This window comes from Tenrec ecaudatus, chromosome 14 (assembly GCF_050624435.1).
Source record: "Tenrec ecaudatus isolate mTenEca1 chromosome 14, mTenEca1.hap1, whole genome shotgun sequence".
Lineage (NCBI taxonomy): Eukaryota > Metazoa > Chordata > Mammalia > Afrosoricida > Tenrecidae > Tenrec > Tenrec ecaudatus.
In genome coordinates, this window is record NC_134543.1 from 24,234,156 (window position 1) to 24,254,092 (window position 19,937).

The following is a 19,937-nucleotide window of genomic DNA, read 5'->3' on the forward strand; positions in this document are numbered from 1 at the left end:
ATTTGAGTTTTTGTCTGCATCGGAGTTAGTGCCCCCAAATTCTGCATTGTTCAAGAGTTAAATGCATTATTTTCTAGAAAGTCATTGCTCTTGATGAATAGGTAATTATGGAAAGCATTAAATAAAAATCTTTCCTTCAATGATATTTTCCTGAAAGAATATTTAAACAATCTTTTTAGTAAAGAAAAAAGTTGTTGGAAGCTGATTTTCATTTTCTTTGTGATTTTTTTGTGTGATGGATTTGTCAATGGCAGTTCTAAAACTGGGTTGAATCTAGGATGAATTCCTTATTGAATAAATAAGAAAACAGAGAGCTTGAGAAGACAACTGATATCCTCAGTCTCCTGAACGGACTAAAATTAGAATTTCTGATCCTTAACACTTCAGTCAGTCTTATCTTCCTTGTGTTCTGAGGTGGCACCTTAAAAATTGCCCATTTAATGTAAAATAACATCTTGATTAGTGGGGACTCCATGGAAGTTGTCAAGGATTTCATTTTACTTGGATTTACAATCAACACATATGGATGCATCTGTCGAGAAATAAAATAGCACATTTCTCTGGGCACATTTGCTGCGGAAGAACTCTTTAAGGTACTCCCAAACAAAGGTGTCAGTGCGCGGGCCAAGGTGCCTCTGAAGGAAACCATAGTATTTCCAATTCTCTCAACGCATATGGAAAATTGAAAAATTGATGCCTCTGAGTTAACAGGTTGGTGATGAAAACTGAATATAGGGACTGCCAAGAGAAGAGACAAGTCTAGATTAGGAAAAGCACAACCTCCTTAAAGCAAGGGTAGTTAAGCGTTGTCTCTCATACTTTGGACATGCTATCAGAAAGAACTTATCCCTGGCAATGGACATCGAGCTCGATAAAGTAGACAGTGAGCGGAAAAGGAGACCTTCAATGAGAGGGATGGACACAGTGCTACAGCAATGGCTTCAATCCTGATGCTGGTGAGGCGGTCCCAGTCTGGAGAGTATTTTACTTGGTGGTAGATGGGGTTGCTATGAGTGGAAACTAACTCAGCAGCCCCGAACAGCAGCCATTGAAAGCTGCACAAAGATCGACATTCTTTATGTGTTAATGTTGCAGGAAACTTCAAGTATCTCTGTTGTAAAATTTCCTTCTTTATTCTTTTCCGTTAGTGTTTCTGTTGAAAACTTACTGGGTTTTCAAATATTTCATTTCCTACACACACACCCTTAGTTAAAATCCTGCTCTTTATTCTATCTGGTCCCTTTCCACTTCACAGACCGTTCTGCCTTTGGAAGCTCTAGACAAGTGTACTGCCGTAGTGCCTGAGTCTTATGAGACAACCAGGACATTTCATGAGTTGTTTGCACTAGTTCACTGTGTTCTGGTAAAAGTTGACCCAGGGAATTAGGTTCCTACTTAACAATTTCCATGTATATTGTCCGGTTACATTGGTTACATTTTTCACAAAGTATCAGTATTCTTACTATTTCTACTCTGTTGTATCGTCTCCATTAAGGTAACATCCCTGTCATCTCTTTGCTTTCTCGATCTTTTTAGGTCAAATGTTGCTTGTTTGGTCTCATGTAGATGATTATTAAAAGGGACGTAATAATCATTGGTGATATTGTCTATTTTATGAGCCAGTCTATTATTTGCTTAAAAGGTGAACTTTTGTTGGAAATGCTTACATTCCAAGTTCAAAGAGTATCTCAGGACAACAGTTTCAGGGGTTACTGTTATCTCTGCCTACCCATTAAGTCTGGCCATTTAAAAATTATTTGGGAATTTGACATGTATTCTATGTTTTTCTTTCATTCTACCTGGGACCATCTACTCTATGCCTCAACATAACTATTGGTAGCGGTAGCCAGGCATAAACTAATTTGTCTGGTTTCACAATAGATAAAGCTGTGATTCATATGACTTACTAATCCTGGACACTAGTTTCTTCTTTGAGTCTTTGGTTTCTTTTTTTTTCTCTTTTTCTCCAAAAAAGTACTAGTAACTGTAATAAACTGGTAAGACCCCAGCTACTACCCAACAAAGTGTAGTGTATGCCATCTTCTTTATGAGCTGTCTTTGGTTAAGTCTAGGAACATACCTATGTTCTTATGGGATTTATTATATGTGAATATATGAAGCATATACAAATGCAAGCATGTATTATATGCCTACATGCCTACCAACTCAAACCAAAATCACTCTCATCATTCTGATTCTTAGCAACCTTGTAAGACAGAGTAAGAGCTCCTCGTAGGTTTACAGGACTATAAATCTTTACAGAAGCAGACTGCTTCGTCTTTATCCCATGAAGTGGCTGGTGGGTTTGAACAGCCAACCTATCAGTTAGCAGCAGTCCAATGCTTCATCCTTATATATCCCCAAAGATAAACATATATGTATATGCATACTCATCTGTGCCTTCCTGTACACATATATACTTATACATTTATCGATGTAACCACACCTATATTTTGTTGTTTTACTACTGTGAAGATTTGTAGTCATAGTCTTATGGGACAGTTTTGTTCATGAATCTTCCTCTAAGCGTATGCTACATATTCACATAATCCAGTTTCTCATATTATTTTCACAGCACAGATTGAATAAATATAATAAAAGAACAACCATGGATCACATTGTTCTTCATTTTAATACATTCAGAATCCCCTCATTCTATTTCAACAACTGTCTGCTGGACTTGGTCTAAGTTTGTACAAGTTCCACATAAGCGCGGGTAAGTATTCCAGAATTTCCATTTCTCACAATGTTATAGCCATAAGAAGGCACAGAGTTGAATGTGTTTGCATAGTGAGAACACACACAAACACACACCTCTTTCTGGTATCTATGGTTTTATGACAGATCATCTGATTATTAGTAATGACAGCCCTCATTTCATGTCCTCCTCTGCATCTGCCTTGGATCTCTGGCGTTTCCCAGTTGATATATTGCTGCAACCATTTGTGAATTATCTTCAGCAAAACTTTACTTGCATGTAATATTAATCATATGGTTCTATATTTTGACATCTTCTGGGACATGTTTCTTTGGAATGGGCACAAATATGGACTTCTTGGAGTCTCTTGGCCAGGTAGCTTGGATCTCTTTGAGTCTGTTGGCCAACTAGCTGTCTTCCAAATTTCTTGGCATTCACTAGTGAGTGCTTTCAGAACTGCATTAATTTGTGGAAATATTTGAATTGGTATTCTGTTAATTTCGGGAACTTGGTTTTCCATGAGTGCATTCAGGGCAGCTTGGACTTCTACCTTCAGTCTCATTGATTCTTAATCTTGATATGTTTGAATGTCAGCCAATTCTATGTGGTTCAGTAATTTTGCGTATTCTTCCCATATTTTTTGATGCTCTGGTATCATTAAATATTTTTCTCATAGAATATTTCAATATTGCAAGATTGAATGTTGACTATGTTAGTTTGAAATATGCTAAGCATGTTTTCTCTTTGGGTTTTCTAATTTCCACTATTTGGCCATTTCTCTATAATGCTTTACCATGCCTTCTTGAGCTGCCTTTTGAAAAAGACTACTTTGCTTTCTCATGTCATCATTTCTTAAATCTACTTGAGCTACTCTATGCTCAAAATCAAGTTTTGGCATCTCTCCTGATATCCACTTTTGTACTTTCTTTCCTGTCTTTTGCCACCTTTTCCCTATCTTCATGCCTGATATTCTCGATGTCGCCTCACAGCGGCCTCATCTTCAGTCATTAGTGTTCAGTACCTCCAGTATCTTCTTGAGGCGATCTCTTAGATGTGCTCAAGGTCCTATTTTTGCTCTCGTAGACTTGCTTTCATATTTGTTCAGCTTCAACCGGAACTTGCATATGTGCAATTAATGAGTTGTTCAAAGTTGGCCCCTGGCCTGGTTCTGGCTCATGATATCGAGTGTCTTCATGGTATTTCCCCCATGATGTATTCAATTTGATTCCTGTCCATTGTATCTGGTGAGATCCATGTGTTTAGTAGTCATTTATGTTGCTGAATAAGGTATTTTCAATGAAGTAGTTAGTTGAAAATTCTATCATATGATCTCCAGCTTCATCATCTGACATTTTCCGACAGTGAGTCCGTCATCTTTGTTTTTAACCTTGGTATACAAATCACTGGTAATTATCAATGCATCTTAACAAGAAGTTTGATCAGTTTCAGACTGAAGAAGTTGGTAGAAGTCTTTGATTTCTTCATTATTGACTTTGGTGGTTGGTACATAAATCTGCATAGTGGTTGTATTAATTATCTTCTTTATAGACATAAAATTGAAATGCCAACATATCTCTTGCAATGTTCTTTATGATGATGAATGTGACACCGCTATCTTGATTTTGTCTTCCGTGCTATAGTATATGATTGTCCATTTCACAATTACCAAATCACTAATCCCTAGAAGATTGATCTTTAGGTGTTCCATCTAGTTTTTGATAACGTCCAATTGGCCTATATTTATGCTTTGTACATTTCATGTTTTGATTATTAATGGAAGTTTGCAACTCTTTTTTTCTCGTTTTGAGTTGTGCCTACTTAGCAAATTAAGATCCTGAAATCGTCCAACAAAATGAGCTATATTAGACAATCTTCTGTTGCTAATCATAAGGTTTGCAGAGTCAAATTCCTCAAAAGTAAATTGCCTCTTCCTTCTTCCCTAGTCTGTTCTTAGCCTGGCATTTCCGCTGAAACCTGCTCCCCATGCATGACTGTGCTGGTGTTTTAAATACAGGCTTCAGACTCTCTAGCATCACAGCAACACACAGGCCACCACTGTCCTGCAAACTGACAGATGAGTGAGGTACCTATATGTAAAATTCTGATCATTTAATGTCCTTCAGATTTAGGAAGCCCAATGATTAGGTTCTTCCAGTTTATTGGCTCAGCAATATTTTCCATAAACCCAGGGTGTTATACTATATGCAATTACTACAGTGACTAAGTCATACCCAATGAAAGCACCAGGGTGAAAATATGATGTATACCTAATTTCTGCTTTGACAAACTGATGCCAACTCACTTGAAGCACATTCAAGCTTCACCACCAATTCTTCTGAGCATATCAAAGGATGCTGCCAGGTAAACACTGGATTGTTAATGTCAGGGTAAGTGGTTCAATCTCATCAGTTGCTCCACAGGGGAAAAGTGAGGCTTTCTGCTTCAATGAAGTTTCGCAGCCTGGGAAGCCCTACATAGGGTCTCTATGGTCAGAGTCGAGTTTATGGCAATGAGTTTACTGTATGTAAATTGAAACCTAGGCATAAGATGATGGGGCATCCATACCCTGGTTTTTGGGAGCTTACATTCCAAAAGGAAAGAAAAGCATAATCAAGATAGACACAAACAAACAAACAAGTTCAGAAGAAATGAGAGGTTAACTCCAGTTCCGAGCAATTCTAGGCAACTTCTAAGAAGAAGTGTCTTTAAAGTGAGGCCTTCAAGTAGGAGATTTTTGCCACGATTTGTGGAAGGGACTCTGGTTTGGATTTCAGACTACTCTTGTGAAAGCTGAAGCAGGGTAAGGAAGGAAATATTTTTACCCCAAACAAACAAGTTACAGTTTCCTAAGGAGTAGTGTATCTAGATAAATTTTATGTTCATGATGCTGTCTTATTTCTCATGCACAGGGTCTTTCCCCCTCATCATCCATGATTTCCTAACTAGCTCGTGATTTTTTTAAAATCCAGTGCAGATCTTCTCATTTTCTTTTTACTAAGTATTAATTGACTCAAGGACAACTTTGACAATATAATGTTTCTGTCTTACCTTTAACAAGTAATGCTGCCAGCTCTGCCTTCTTGGTCTGCCACCACTTCCCATTTCTTTCTTTGAAAAATAGACATTGTTTTTAAAAGCAGTAGTTGTAAACTGCATTGTAATCTCCGGAGGATCAGAATTATATTGTACCTGGAATGTGACACCTGTATAATGAATATTAAACAAAAATGAAATTGAAATGGGATGTATGGAGACAAAACAGTAAAGGAATAAGACAGCAAAAAGCCAGCCGGGAGTCTGGCACATGGAAAGTCCTTTGGACAATAGTAACTCATCTTTATTAAGTGATTTCCCTACAAATATTTCATTTAACTCTCACAACAGCTCTGTTTGGTAAAACAAACCTCCTCTTTACAGAGGAAGAGAGAGAGTGTTCATGGCAGCTGACGTGGGACAAGAAACGAGTGGCGGAAACAGGATTTGAAAGTAATCTAGAGTTGAATCCAGAGACCCCAAACCTGAGTATTCAGCCACCTCCTCCGTCCTTTCTCCTCTTCCCACTTACTAGATGAGTGGGGTGTTCCCCACAGCAAAGGGCCAATCAGTCGGGATTCCTTAGTTGACTCTCCAGTAAAGAAAATTAAGTAACACAGAGCCAGCTAACTAAGGTCTCTTGGTGATTTACTAAAACTGTCATGGCAGGCTCTGACATAAAATTGCTGTCTTCACCAATGTTGAAAAAAACCATAGCGTTTCCATAGAAAAAGCTAAAGGTGTCCTCTGGATCCTTGTTAGGGTTGTTTCCTTTCAGTCCTCCTGGGGGCGCTGTCAGGGAAGCATTGGACTGCTAACTGTTTTAAGGACAGCATTTCAAACTTCTCAGCCACTGGGGGAAGAAAGGTGGGGCTGTTTGCTCCCGTCAAGGTTTACAGTCTCAGGAAACCTACAGGACGCTATGAATTGGATTCCGCTCTGTGGTGGTGGGTACAGGGAGGTTAAGGGAAGAATCACTAGGATCCTAGTGTGTTTCCTTGAGGATGTATGGCATCGACGCAATTTTCACTGCAGCCTGCCTCTTACTTGAACATGTTCTTATTCACGTAGAACAGCTGAAGTTTATCTTTGTGCTGATGGAGTAAAAGTATGGGGATTTCAAGCAATAAAACCCTACGCTTGGCGATGGCTTCTCTGGCAGAATTAGAAATTCACGGATTCCATCATGCATGAATAGACATGTGCAATAGCCCCGTAGGAAGGAAACTGGTGGGATGCTTTGCTCAGAGAAAGACTGAAGGTGAAAGAGAAGAAAACCGGATTCTTGTGAAAATAACTCACTGGTCCTGATTTTGCCCAAGAAAATGTTGGCTTGGGCTGCTCTCTAGTGGCGGGCAGTGTTCACTGAAAGCAGTTTCTTCCACAGGGATTCCAAGCTGGAGGACAAAATGGAAAAATCCAAGTCTTTGCAGGGATCCCTAGAGTTAGATAATTGGGCTGCAAAGGAAAGGTACGCACACATGCGTGCAGATGTGCGTGGGGGTCGGGGGATGAAGTGAGGGGTGGAGAAAGAAAGATGGAATCTACGGAAGTTAGAGAAAGGTGTGAAAGTAGAGGAGAGTCATGGTGGGAGACAGATGTCTGCCTCTTGCAAGCACTTTTCTGTGTCCGTAAGTATCAGGAGATGCACAGAGGGACGCATTTCCCCTGTTGAAGCCCATTCTAATGAACTTCTGCTTGTTTTGACCACCAGTACACTTGTACTCTAAGTCTGGTCCTGCCTTTACAACGGATTGTTGTTGAACATTTAGATACTTCATCCTTTTAAGCTTCAGTTATCATATGTATGAAAGAGTGGTGGCATTAGGTCGGGAGGTTATTTGGTATTTTTGGATCCCTTGCTCTCTGTCATAAACTCAAGCTTATATGTTATTTATTTTTAACCCATGCAGAACAACACAGAAGGAAGTACCTTGGGTAATGTGAGGAACATTGAGTCCCAGCCAGCTAAGCGGCAGTTCACACAGAGAATACTTAAAATAGAAGAATATCAGGGAAGTGACATATTGGTGGCCAGAAGGTACTTCTTTTCAGAAGGCTAGACAAGAAGACTCTGAGCAGAATGAAGATCCTGGACAAAATTCCCTTCGTTCTCTTCTGTTCTAGATCTGGTTTCTTGTGTAGCTTTACATATAAAGGCAAGTAGAGGATTAAAGCAACTATTTATATAATTCAAGCAGTAAAGCACACATATACATAGCACCCACATATGAGATCATTCAAGCAGTAAAGCACACCTATACACAACACCCACGTATGCTGAAATTAGGCATTTATAGTAGAAGTGCAACTGGATCCCAATTGTCAAGAGAGTGCTTTAATTTTTCTTGAAACAGCTATGCTAACGGCTTGACACCTGCAATTTAATTGCACAGAGTACAGAGGAGAGCGCACACGAAAGCAAGATTCTCACTTGGCATATCTGAAAAGCAGAGCACAAAGTAAAAATATTCCATATCAGGTAAGCCTTAGTGGGAAAGGATAAGGCAATGAAATACCTAGTTTTAAAATAGGCTGTGTAATGTGAAAGAAGGCTTTTATCAATATGCCCAGGGAAGTTGAGAGACCAGGACACATTAAAACTGCTAATCAAGAAGGATGGGTATGAAATTGATGATGATTCAAAAATGGCTGAGAGAGTGAACTCATTCTTTGAATCTAGTTTTAACAGGAAAAATGAAGCAAACAAATTTGGACTATTAAGGTATAATGAAAAACTTGCCAAAATAGCTATTGGCAAAAATAAGGTAGGGGAATACAGAACATGGAAAATTTGCACATTTATAAATCAGCTAGACAGGTACCTGAGATTATTAAGGGAATTGGCTGGCACGAAGTACTTACCACAGAACTTGTATTTGCTTTAAAAAATTATATAGCTGAGAAAATAATAGCTGTCCTTGAAAAATATACCAAAAATTCCTAATTTTGAAAGTTCACAAATGTATAGCTCATGTAGTAAACACAAAATATAATTTACTTATATTTATCACATGGCTTCAAAACATGGTCCACTTGGAACCAATACTAATACATATAAGCACTGAATAATAACAATAATAAAAGTATGAATAACAATGATTTACAAAGCCACGAGTGACTGGAATGTATTTGAGATAGTTTATTGTGCCTGCCTGGCTGATAAACAGAAGTGGGATTAATTGAAGGGTGGAGAGATAAATGGCTTGGTGAGCCTCACCTTTCTTGTCTCTCACTTTTTAATCATCAAACCAGCTTGCGGCTGCCTTGCTTGTTCTGTGCCTCAATGTAAAGGGTACACTACCTGTGGGACGCCTATACTGTGGACTGTGTTGCTGTAAGTTGAAGTCCCTTTAAGCCCACACGATTTGAATGTACATCGCTGGAGCTGGGGACTGACAGTTGGTGACCTGCCTTGCTGTTTGCTGCCTGTATATATATAGCCCAGCTCTCTCTACAGAGAAGGAACTGGCAGCCCTCAAGACTTAAAGGACTGCTAGTGTCTCACAACTCTCTCAGGGGAGTGAGTTGCATTGAGCCATTTGTACTGCTTTATAATTTACCTGTTCATTTCTTGTATTATATATCTATCTATCTGTATATAATTTAACAGTTCATTTCTTGTGTTATCTATATCTATATCTATATCTATATCTATATCTATATCTATATCTATATCTATATCTATATCTATATCTATATCTATATCTATGTCTATGTCTATGTCTATGTCTATGTCTATATCTATATCTATATCTATATCTATATCTATATCTATATCTATATCTATATCTATCTATCTATATATATATAATTACCAGCAATCTGGTTTTGTCCATCTAGAGAACCTTCTCTAACAGTATTATAATCAATAAATATAATCCAGGGGGTCAAAACCTTGTCACACATGGCCAAATGAACTTAACAATGTGATGTAAGATAATGCTTTCTTTAGCTGCGTGACCATGACACATGTATTTATTGTTAGAGAGGTCTGAGGGCCCGGTCCCAATCCCAACTTAGTGGCAGCCCCTTTTTCCCACAGAATAATTCACTTCAGAGGTCAGCACTGAAGCTACAGCTCAGGGAGAGGGGCATGTCTGATCATAGCACACAGGAGCAAATGAAGGGGGAGGAAGAGAGAGTGGAGCACATCCTGGCCCACCAAGCTCTGAGGATGATATTCCTGCTCAGAGTAGCCAATGCACAGAGAGGACCACAGGGTCAGCCCCACTATGAGAGATGATGTCCCTCACTGACCCAAGGTACAACACTGGAGGCACAGTGTGGGTATTGTGCGCGATCTGACCCCATACACCAAGGCAAAATACTAAGGGTGTGCAACAGAACAGCAAGGGGAGCAAAGCAATGAATACCTCAGGAAATACCAAAATTAGACTTTGGGGCAAGGGCATGGCGTCCCATATGACTTGTCCAGAAAACACTCCTAAATGTCAACAGACAGTCCTTGAACTATTCACATGCTTTTCTTTCTTTTCTTTTTTTTTTGTCTTTGGGTTTTTGTTTTGTTTCTTTTGTTGCTTTGTTTTGCTCTGTCTTGTTTTTGTGCATATTATTATCTCTACAGGTCTACCTAGATAAGATAGGCAGGATAAACAATCTGGAGGAGAAAACAACAGGATGGATGGTTCTGGTGGGTGACATGGGAGGGGTGACGCAGAAGAAAGGAAGTGGTAGTAACAAACCCAGGGACAAGGGAACAACAAATCATCCAAAATCAGTGTTGAGGAGATTATAGGAGGCCTGGTAAGGCTTGATCAAGGGCAATGTAACCAAGAGGAATTAATGAAACCCAAATGAAGGCTGAGCATGATAGTGGGACAAGAGGAAAGTAAAAGGAAATAGAGGAAAGAATTATGAGGCAAAGGGTATTTATAGAGGTCTAAATACAGGCATGTACATAGGTAAATATATTTATATATGACCATGGGGAAATAGATCTATGTACATATATTTATAGGTTTAGAATTAAGGTAGCAGATGGACATTAGGCCTCGACACAAGTACTCCTTCAATGCAAAAACACTTTATTCTATTAAGCTGGCATTCCATGATGCTCACCTGCCTGCCACAAACACTTAAGACAAAGCAGGTACATAAGCAAATGTGGTGAAGAAAGCTGATGATGTCTGGCTATCAAAAGATATAATGTCTGGGGTCTTGAAGATAAACAAGCAGCCATCTGGCTGAGAAGCAACAAAGCCCACATGGAAGAAGCATACCAGCCTGTATGATCACAAGGTGTCAATAGGATCAGGTATCAGGCATCAAAGACCTAGAACAAAAAATCATATCATTGTGAATGAGGGAGATTGTGGAGTGGAGACCCCAAACCCATCTGTAGGCAACTACACATCCCTTTATAGAAGGGTCTCCGGGAGGAGACAAGCCAATCAGGGTATAGTATAGCACTGATGAAACATACAACTTTCCTCTAGTTCAGTGGTTCTCAAACTTTCTAATACCACAACCCTTTAATATAGTTCCTCATGTTGTAGTGACCCCCAATCATAAAATTATTTTTGTTGCTACTTCATAACTGTCATTTTGCTACTGTTATAAATTATATTAAAAATATCTGATATGTAGGATGTATTTTCAGTGTTACAAATGGAACATAATTAAACATAATTAAAGCATAGTGATTAATCAGAAAACAATATGTAATTATATATTGTGAAATATTTATGTGTTTTCCAATGGTCTTAAGCGACCCCTGTAAAAGGGTTATTTGACCCCCAAAGGGGTCACGACCTACAGGTTGAGAACTGCTGCTCTTGTTCTTTAATGCTTCCCTCCCACCCATTATCATGACCCCAATTCTACCTTATGAATCCAGCTAGACCAGAGCATGTACACGGGTACAGATAAGAGATGGAAACACAAGGAATCCAGGACAGACAAACCCCTCAGGACCAATATTGAAAGTAGCCAAACCAGAAGGGGAAGGGGAAGGTGGGCGGAGAAAGGGAGAACTGATCACAATGATCTACATATATCTCCTCACAGGGGGATGGACAACAGAAATGTGGGTGAAGGGAGACATCAGTCAATGTAAGACATGAAAAATAATAATTTATAAATTATCAAGTGTCTATGAAGGAGGGAGGGTGGGGGAGGAAGGGAAAAAATGAGGAGCTGATACCAAGGACTCAAGTAGAAAGAAAATGTTTTGAAAATGATGATGACAACAAATGTACAAATGCACTTGACACAATGGATGGATGGATGGATGGATGGATGGATGGATGGATGGATGGATTTTGATAAGAGTTGTACCATCCCCCAGTAAAATGACTTTATAAAAAAGGAACTATAAAAAAGAAAACAAACAAAAATTTATTGTTATTCTTTAATGACCCAGAAACTCCTATTGTCCTGATGAGTAAATAAATCAGAACACACTAACTAAACCAGGTAGCAAATCAATTTTGACACATAGCCTTCGCCGATATTAGTTTGCTTTTTCTTTCCGTTCATCGCTACCTTTGGATTTTGCTGCTTGTGCCATCCAGTCAGCTCCGGCTCATGGTGACCTTGTGTGAAAGAAGACAAAATACCGGCCAGTCCCCCCTAGTGCTCACAACCATGGCTATATTGGAGCCCATTATGCAGCCAGTATGTCACTCCATCTCCTAGAGCGGCTTCCTCTTGAATGCCCACCTTCCCCTTGACTAAGAATGATGTGTCCCACAATCTAGTGTCTCCTGATAATGTATCCAAACCATGTGCGATGAAGCCTTGCCATCCTCACTTCTAGGGAGCCTTCTGGCTACACTGATTCTAAGACTTGGGGGGGGGGCGTGGCGTGTAGGTGGGTGGTCTTGGAGGGGAGGCCAGGGTAGGATTCTTCTGAAAGTTCATAGTACTTTAGGTATTCTTCACCAACACCATGGTTTAAATACATCGATTGTTTTCTGGTCTTCTTTATTGTTTGTCCAGAATTCAAATGCATGTGAGGTAACAACATACCGTGGTTTAGGTCATATGCATCTATTCCTTAGAGTGACGTCTCTGAACTTCAACACTTTAAAGAGGTCTTGTTCAGCAGCTTTGGCTAATGCAATATGCCCTTTGATTTCTTTTTTTAATGAAATCCAATACTCTTATTTAAAAATTTAAAAAACCACCAATTATCGGATATGAATTTAGTCAACCTAGTCTTCAGAAGGAAAACATTTTAAATAAAATATTTTGGATTCCTGTCTGAAATATACTTTTAAAAGATATATTTTATTGTGAATTAGGTGGGGGTTTACATTTCAGATTACCATTTTTGTATTCAAATATTTAAACAACTTATTAAACCTCCCAATACCTTTCCCTGTGTCCTCATTGTTTTCTTTTTCCTCATAGAATACTATGCTTTGATTTTTCATTACTGGTTTTCTGAGCATTGATTGTAAATGAAATCTTTAATAACTATAATCTTTTCTTCATTTATCACGATGTTTTTGTCTGTTGTTCCAGTCATGAGGATTTGTTTCTTCTTAACATGGAGTTGTAATACATACTGAGGCCTGTACTATTTGGTTTTCATCAGAAGTGCTTCAAGTCCTCTTGGCATTTATAAGCAAAATCATGTTATTTGCATATCACAGATTGTAAATAAGCTTTCCACTAATCTGATGCCAAGTTCTTCCTTATAGAGTGCAGCTTCTCAGATCATTTGCATGGTATGTAGATTGAATAAGTATCATAAGAGCATACAATGCTGAAATATCTTTCTTAATTTTAACTACTCAGTATTTTCTTGTTCTGTTCAAATGACCGTGCCAATGTACAGATACTGCATCTGCACAATTATGTGTTCTGGAATCTCCATTTTCTGCAATGTTATCCATAGTTTGTTAGATCCACAGTTGACACCTTTTCATATTCAATAAAACACAAGTAACAAGCTTTCTAATATTTGATGTTTTCAGCCAAGATCGATCTGATGTTAACAATGGCATTTTCTCCAAGATACTGCTGCTAATCGCAGAGAGAAGAGTTAGAAATCATCTGGATTAGACACATTATTTTGTGGACAAGGAAAATGAGACCTACAGATACCACAGGGATAGCTGAAAATTATGCAGATAGTAACTTTCAGAAAGAGCCAGGATTCAAGACTCCAGACTCTTGTTCTCACACATTTCTTCTCTTCCCATAATACTGATAAAATCCTAAGGAAATAGGATTTGTTCTAGAGAATATTTTTCCCCTGTTTGAAACATTCCAAAATACAGAAGATAGGGCAGAGTTTGAAAAACTTATTTAAACGTGCTATAATAGCAGGAGTGATCCTTACTTTTAAAATTATTGGTACATTGAGAAAATCTCTTTAGAATTGGATACTCGAAGGATTGAGAGGGACCTCAGAGATTCCCTAACATACAGCCATTATATTCAGAAATTAGTCCTCAAAATTCTCTATCAGGAGTTAAAGAATGCTTAGCTAATATCTCACCTATGAGAGGACCTTACTACCTCTCAAGAAAATCTGTTCCATCTTTATCTGCTTACATAAAGCTCTTATTTCTTCTTAGCAAAATATTTCTGTTGAACTAAATACATTCTTCAACTTCTATTAATCTTAGCATCTGTGGTTACCCAACCAATATAAACTTTTCCCATAACACTACCTTTAGATCCTTTGAGACACTTAACCTATTGTCTCTAATGCCATTCTCCTCCAGTTAAGTTATTCCTAGTTCCCTAGCTGATGTGATTTCAGGTGTCCTCATTGTCCTGCTTGCTCTCTCCTACCTTGAAATACAGAGTCCCAAACTGAAGCCCAGGGGTCCTCAAACTTTTTAAAATGAGGTCCCATTCACTGTCCCTCAGATGTGTTGGAGGGCCAGACTATAGTTTAAAAAACAACTATTGATAGATTCCTATGCATACTGCACATATCTTATTTTGAAGTAAAATAACAAATGCGGCGAAAACACCTGGCAGGCCAGATAAATGTCCTTGGTGGGCCACATGTGGCCCGCGGGTCATAGTTTGAGGGCACCTGGACCGTAGCCAGTGAATCTACCAAGAAAGAGCCAGTGATTATCATTCATCCTCTCCTGGTTACCTATGGAATGGGTGCACAACAAGCTCTAAGGAATCCTTCAGTTTAGCATGTCATTTCTAAAACATTTTTAATAACAGAAGCTTTGTTTGTTTGCTCATAAGCTGATATTTGGAGAATTATATTCTTTTAAAAATCTTATCATGGAGTTAAAATAGTTATCAGGAATTATCAGGAAAGTTACCTATCTTGATAGAGGAATTTAAGCTCCTGGGCTGCAGCTAGTTTTATCTCACATTTTTCCCTAACTTAAGTTTATTCATAGTATTAGGAAATATAAAGTAAAATATCATTGTAAAGGGTTCCTTTGGTATTATTCTCACCTGCTGTCAGTGCATCATCAGTAGTTTTATTTATTCCTTGGTCTTTCCTCCAGACATACACTTTAAAGTCCTCTGGCCATCTTTAACGCACTTCATAAGGTCGGCTAATTCTGGAGGTTACTCATGCGTTCTTCCATTTCACACTGAGACATGGTTCTTTACGTCACTGTTAGCCTGGTGAATTATGAGGATCAGAACTTTTCACTGTACTAGAAGCAGACTTCCTCGTGACCCTAAGAGTGTCGATATAGCTTAGATCCACAGTCTAGAATCCCCTACCTCGATGAGTTTCCTTGCTGTCCTGTTCTGCCTAAAGCCATTCTTTAAGATTAAACAAGACTACCAGTCCCCTTTTTATTCCAGAAGCCTGTTGTCCATACTTTCCCCTAGTCCTAGCTCTAAAAATGAACTAAGATGCTGTGAATCAAAGTCAACCAATTTTGGTTTTTTTTTTCAACAAGCCACAGAGGTATTAACAATTAATTTTCATTAGGAAATGTGGACCTCTTGACTTTAAATCGCCTAACTTAAAGACTTCCTCCCATGATTACTATTCCTTATGCATGTACATGCTGTTGGGGACCGAAACGTACAAGTGGCAAATCACCCTTTAGCTATCTTACCATTTGTATGTGTGATCATCCTTTGACTTTTGAACCTGAATCCATGGCATCATTTCTTATTTGTTTTGTCTATCACCTATCACACACACACACACAGACACACACACACATAGAGCAAGAAAGAGAATGATTGTTGTAACAAGCTATCTGCTTTCTGCAATTAATGCTCAAAAAGATGACATTCCATTTCTTCAGAGACAAAACTTTTGGCAAACATAGCCTTTAAGAAAACAGAAATCTTTATCAAAGTAGAGATATCCAAAACTAAAAAAAAAATCATTGTAAAAGAGTTGATTCTAATTCACAACAACCATATAGAACAGGATAAAACTGCTCCTATGGGTTACCAAGACGGCAAATCTTTACAGGAGTAAAAAGCCTCTTCTTTCTCCTTAGGAATGCCTGGTGATTTCAAATTGCTGATCACATAGTTATCAGCCCAGTGTATAACTCAGAGAAATTCAATTAAGCATATATGTTTTAAGTATGGATTGTTAGTCTTTGGGAAATTTTCTAATTCATGATTTTATAATCCAAGGTCAAATCTTAAGAGGAAGAACATATATAGCAGTGCATTTAATCCTAAAACAAGACCCACTACGGAAAGGATCTCAATAGAGATAGGTTTATGGCATGAAGAGTTGTGTAGGTTTCATAGGATCGCTGGTGGGTTTGTGCTATTGACCGTTGCTTCTGTTGTGAGCAGAGCACTTATCCATTGTACCGCCAGGGTTTTCTGGGCTAAGCTGTAGTCCACAGGCATTTGATCAGAGATTAATTTAGATGGTGCTTAATGTTCATAATAATTTTATTTTAAGAAAAAAGATTATTCTGCACAATCTAGGTGGGCCTGATTTAACAAATTAAATTGTCTTTAACAAATTGAAATGTCATTGGAGGTTACTTCCAGCAAGATGGCTCTCAGGTAAACAGGTCACATTGGGAGCTACGTGGCAAACATTGAGCTTGGGGAACAGAAGGCCAAGTAAGAGATATGGGTCATATAATTAAGCCTTGTGGCAACCTGGAACTCTAATATGACCCGGGGTTTGGCCTTCACCCACCACTCCTGTAGTCACTGTGGAGCTCCAGCAACCTGAGGCCTGGTTCCAGGGGTATCCCAGCCTACACCACCCGCCACGCTGTGGTTCCAAAAGCAGCCAGCCTCTGCCTGCCATCTTCCCACAGCTTTTGCCGCCATGCCTGGACCCCCACACTCCCAGACACGCTGCTCCCTGCCCATGCTGTCTGCCACAGCTGGGCTACACCTACCATCTGCCCGCAGCCCCCCGTGGACCCACACCAGACCAGGTCAGAACTGTGACCCTCTGCTGGTCTACTATCCTGTTGGCCTGGTCTTGCCAAGTCCCACAGCTTGTTAACCGACTCTATACCCAGTCCTGCTTCTGGCTTCCTGTTTACCACAGTCCCCACACCACCATTACTTTCTATATGACTGGCCTACACAGCACTATACTCACTGTCTGCAATCTTCCCACCTGCCTTGCATGGAAGGACCACTTGACCTGCCCTCCAAATCTGTAATTCTGTCTGTCTAGAGAGAAAGTAAAACCCTACAGAGATAAAGAACCAGCCCAATTATCCAGTGCAGTTGATGACAGGTAGTCTTTAGAACAAATCTTACTAGCCTAGAGAGAAAATTCAGGACTCCCTAAGTCCTGGAGATATGGCACCAATCCATTCTCCACCAAAATGACATAACAGAGAACAGTCCATGTCAACAACCTCTACAAGAAAGAAAGAGAAACAAAATGCAATGTCTGAGGAGGACATGAACCTAATGACATTCATAAAAGAAGCAAACATTGATCTGCCACAGGAATAAATCTTCAGAAGGCTGCTTAGGGTGATACAGGATATGAGGAGATCCATACAGAATAATGATGACATAATAGAGAAGATAGGGTCCACATACTATAGAGAAATACAAGAGTTACAGGATGAGTAAACAGAATTAAAGAGCAACCTTATCAACCAGATAGAAGAAGCAGAGAACGGTATCAGTGATCTGGAAGATAGCTATTTCAACAAATGGGAAAGGTAATCAAATAAACTGAAGAAAACTTGAAAACAATGAGCAATGCTATGAGGAAGAACAATATTCAAATGATTGGGATACCAGAACAAGTCACAACGAAGAAACCAACAGCCAAAATAGTGAGGGATTTCCTGGAAGAAAACTTCCCCAACTTCATGAGAATCAGATGATCATTCAGGAAGCAGAGAGGACACCAATTAGATTGAACCCCAAGAAGAATTCACCAAGGCATATAGTAATTAAATTACCCAACTTTGAGAAAAAGGAGAAAATCATAATAGCAGCTAGAGAAAAAAATTAAACATATATACTCGAGTATAAGCCGGCCTGAATATCAATCATGGCACCTAATTTTATCACAAAACTGCATTAAAATATGCTAAAAATCTAGGTTTATGCACGAGTATGTATGGTAGTCACCTATAAGGATGCACAGATATGAATATCTTCAGATATATCAGTAGATACCATGAAGGAGAGAGTAGAGTAACATCTTAAGAACAATGAAAAAGAATAGTTACAATACAATAATTCTCTATACATAGATGGATGTAATAACTCTGAACATCAATGGTCTGAATTCACGCAATAAAAGACAACAGCTAGCAGACTGGATCAGAAAGCATAACCCATGAAACTGTTGTCTGCAACAGACACATCTTAAGGTTGCAGGAAAAAATAGGTTGAGAATCAGAGACTGGCAAAAAGTACACCAAGCAAATGGCAATTAAAAAAAATAAGTTGCAATCCTAATGTGTGACAAAATTGATCTCAAGGCGCAAGTCATAACAAAAGATAAGGATGAGCACTATATAATGCTCAAGGGATCAGTACATCAAGACAGTGAGCATAATAAATATATATGCATTCAATGAGAAAACTCTGAAAATCAGCAATCAAATTTTTAAAAAGATGAAAAGAGAAATCACAGGTCCAATAATAATAGTGGATGACTTCAATACACTACTCTTTGAGAAATATCAATGGGAAAGAATCTCACCAAGGAGGCTGCAGAACTAAACTCTACATTTAGATAATTCAACCTGATCAAGTTCTCCATCCAAATGCAAAAATAAAACATAGATCACCTGCTGGGATCTGAGTCAAGCCTGAGTAAATTCAGACATATAGAGTTCACTCAGACTTACCTGTGTGACCACTCTGCTATAAAGCTGGAAATCAATAGAAGGAAGATAAAAGAAAACAAGGGCAAACACTTGGAGAATGAACAACTTTCTTCTCAAAATGATTATTTTTCTGACCCAAATTAAAGAAAATACGAAGTATTTAGAAATGAATGAGAATACAACGTACCAAAACCTATGGGATACAGCAAAAGCAGTTATCATAGGATGTTCGATAGTGATAAAAGCACATATGTAGAAGATGGAGAGACTTATGGTTGATGAACTATTATAAAACCTCCAAAATGAGTCATTGGCAAGTGAGAGAACTATACCTGCATGTTAGTCTTTTGTTCTGATAGAAAATGACATGCAGACATGCTGCCATTTTTTTGCTATCACGACTTGACTTGTGTGCGGACACTTAAAAAAAAAACCTCCATAAATTAGAACAAAGTCAACAGAATAATCCCTCTAGTAGCGAAAGGAAAGAAATAATAAAACTCGGGGCCAGATAAACAAGTAAGAAAACAATACAAAATAGTCACATTAAAAAGCTGGTTCTTTGAAAGTATTAATAGAATTGACAAGACATTTGCAAACCTAGCAAAAGATAGAAAGAGGCACACATCAATATCTAGGATATGGTGTGAAACAGGGGAAATTACATCAGAACTTAATGAAATTAAAAGATTAATTACACAACACTCAAAAAGTCTGTATTCCAATGAAAACAGCAACTTGGTAGACATGGACAAATAGTGGAAAACAATCCCTCCCCAGATTATACCATGGAGAAGTCAAAAATCTAAACAGATGCACAGTGAAAGAATAACTAGATAAGGTTAGCAAGGAACTACTGATTCAAAAATGTCCCGGGCCAGACAGTTTCAAAGGAGAATTCTACCAAGCATTCAGGAAAGAGCTGACACCAATTCTACATAAGCTCTTCCAGAACATAGAAAAGGATGACAAACTCCCGAACTCACTCT

General features: G+C 38.6%; 1 non-coding gene across 1 annotated transcript; it reads left to right on the top strand.

Moving 5' to 3' along the window:
- Positions 1–19,220: 19,220 nt before the first annotated feature.
- LOC142427173 (small nucleolar RNA SNORA53) lies at positions 19,221–19,370 on the top strand. The gene has a single exon (XR_012779987.1). It is a non-coding gene; the product is annotated as a small nucleolar RNA SNORA53 (small nucleolar RNA).
- The last annotated feature ends 567 nt before the right edge of the window (positions 19,371–19,937 follow it).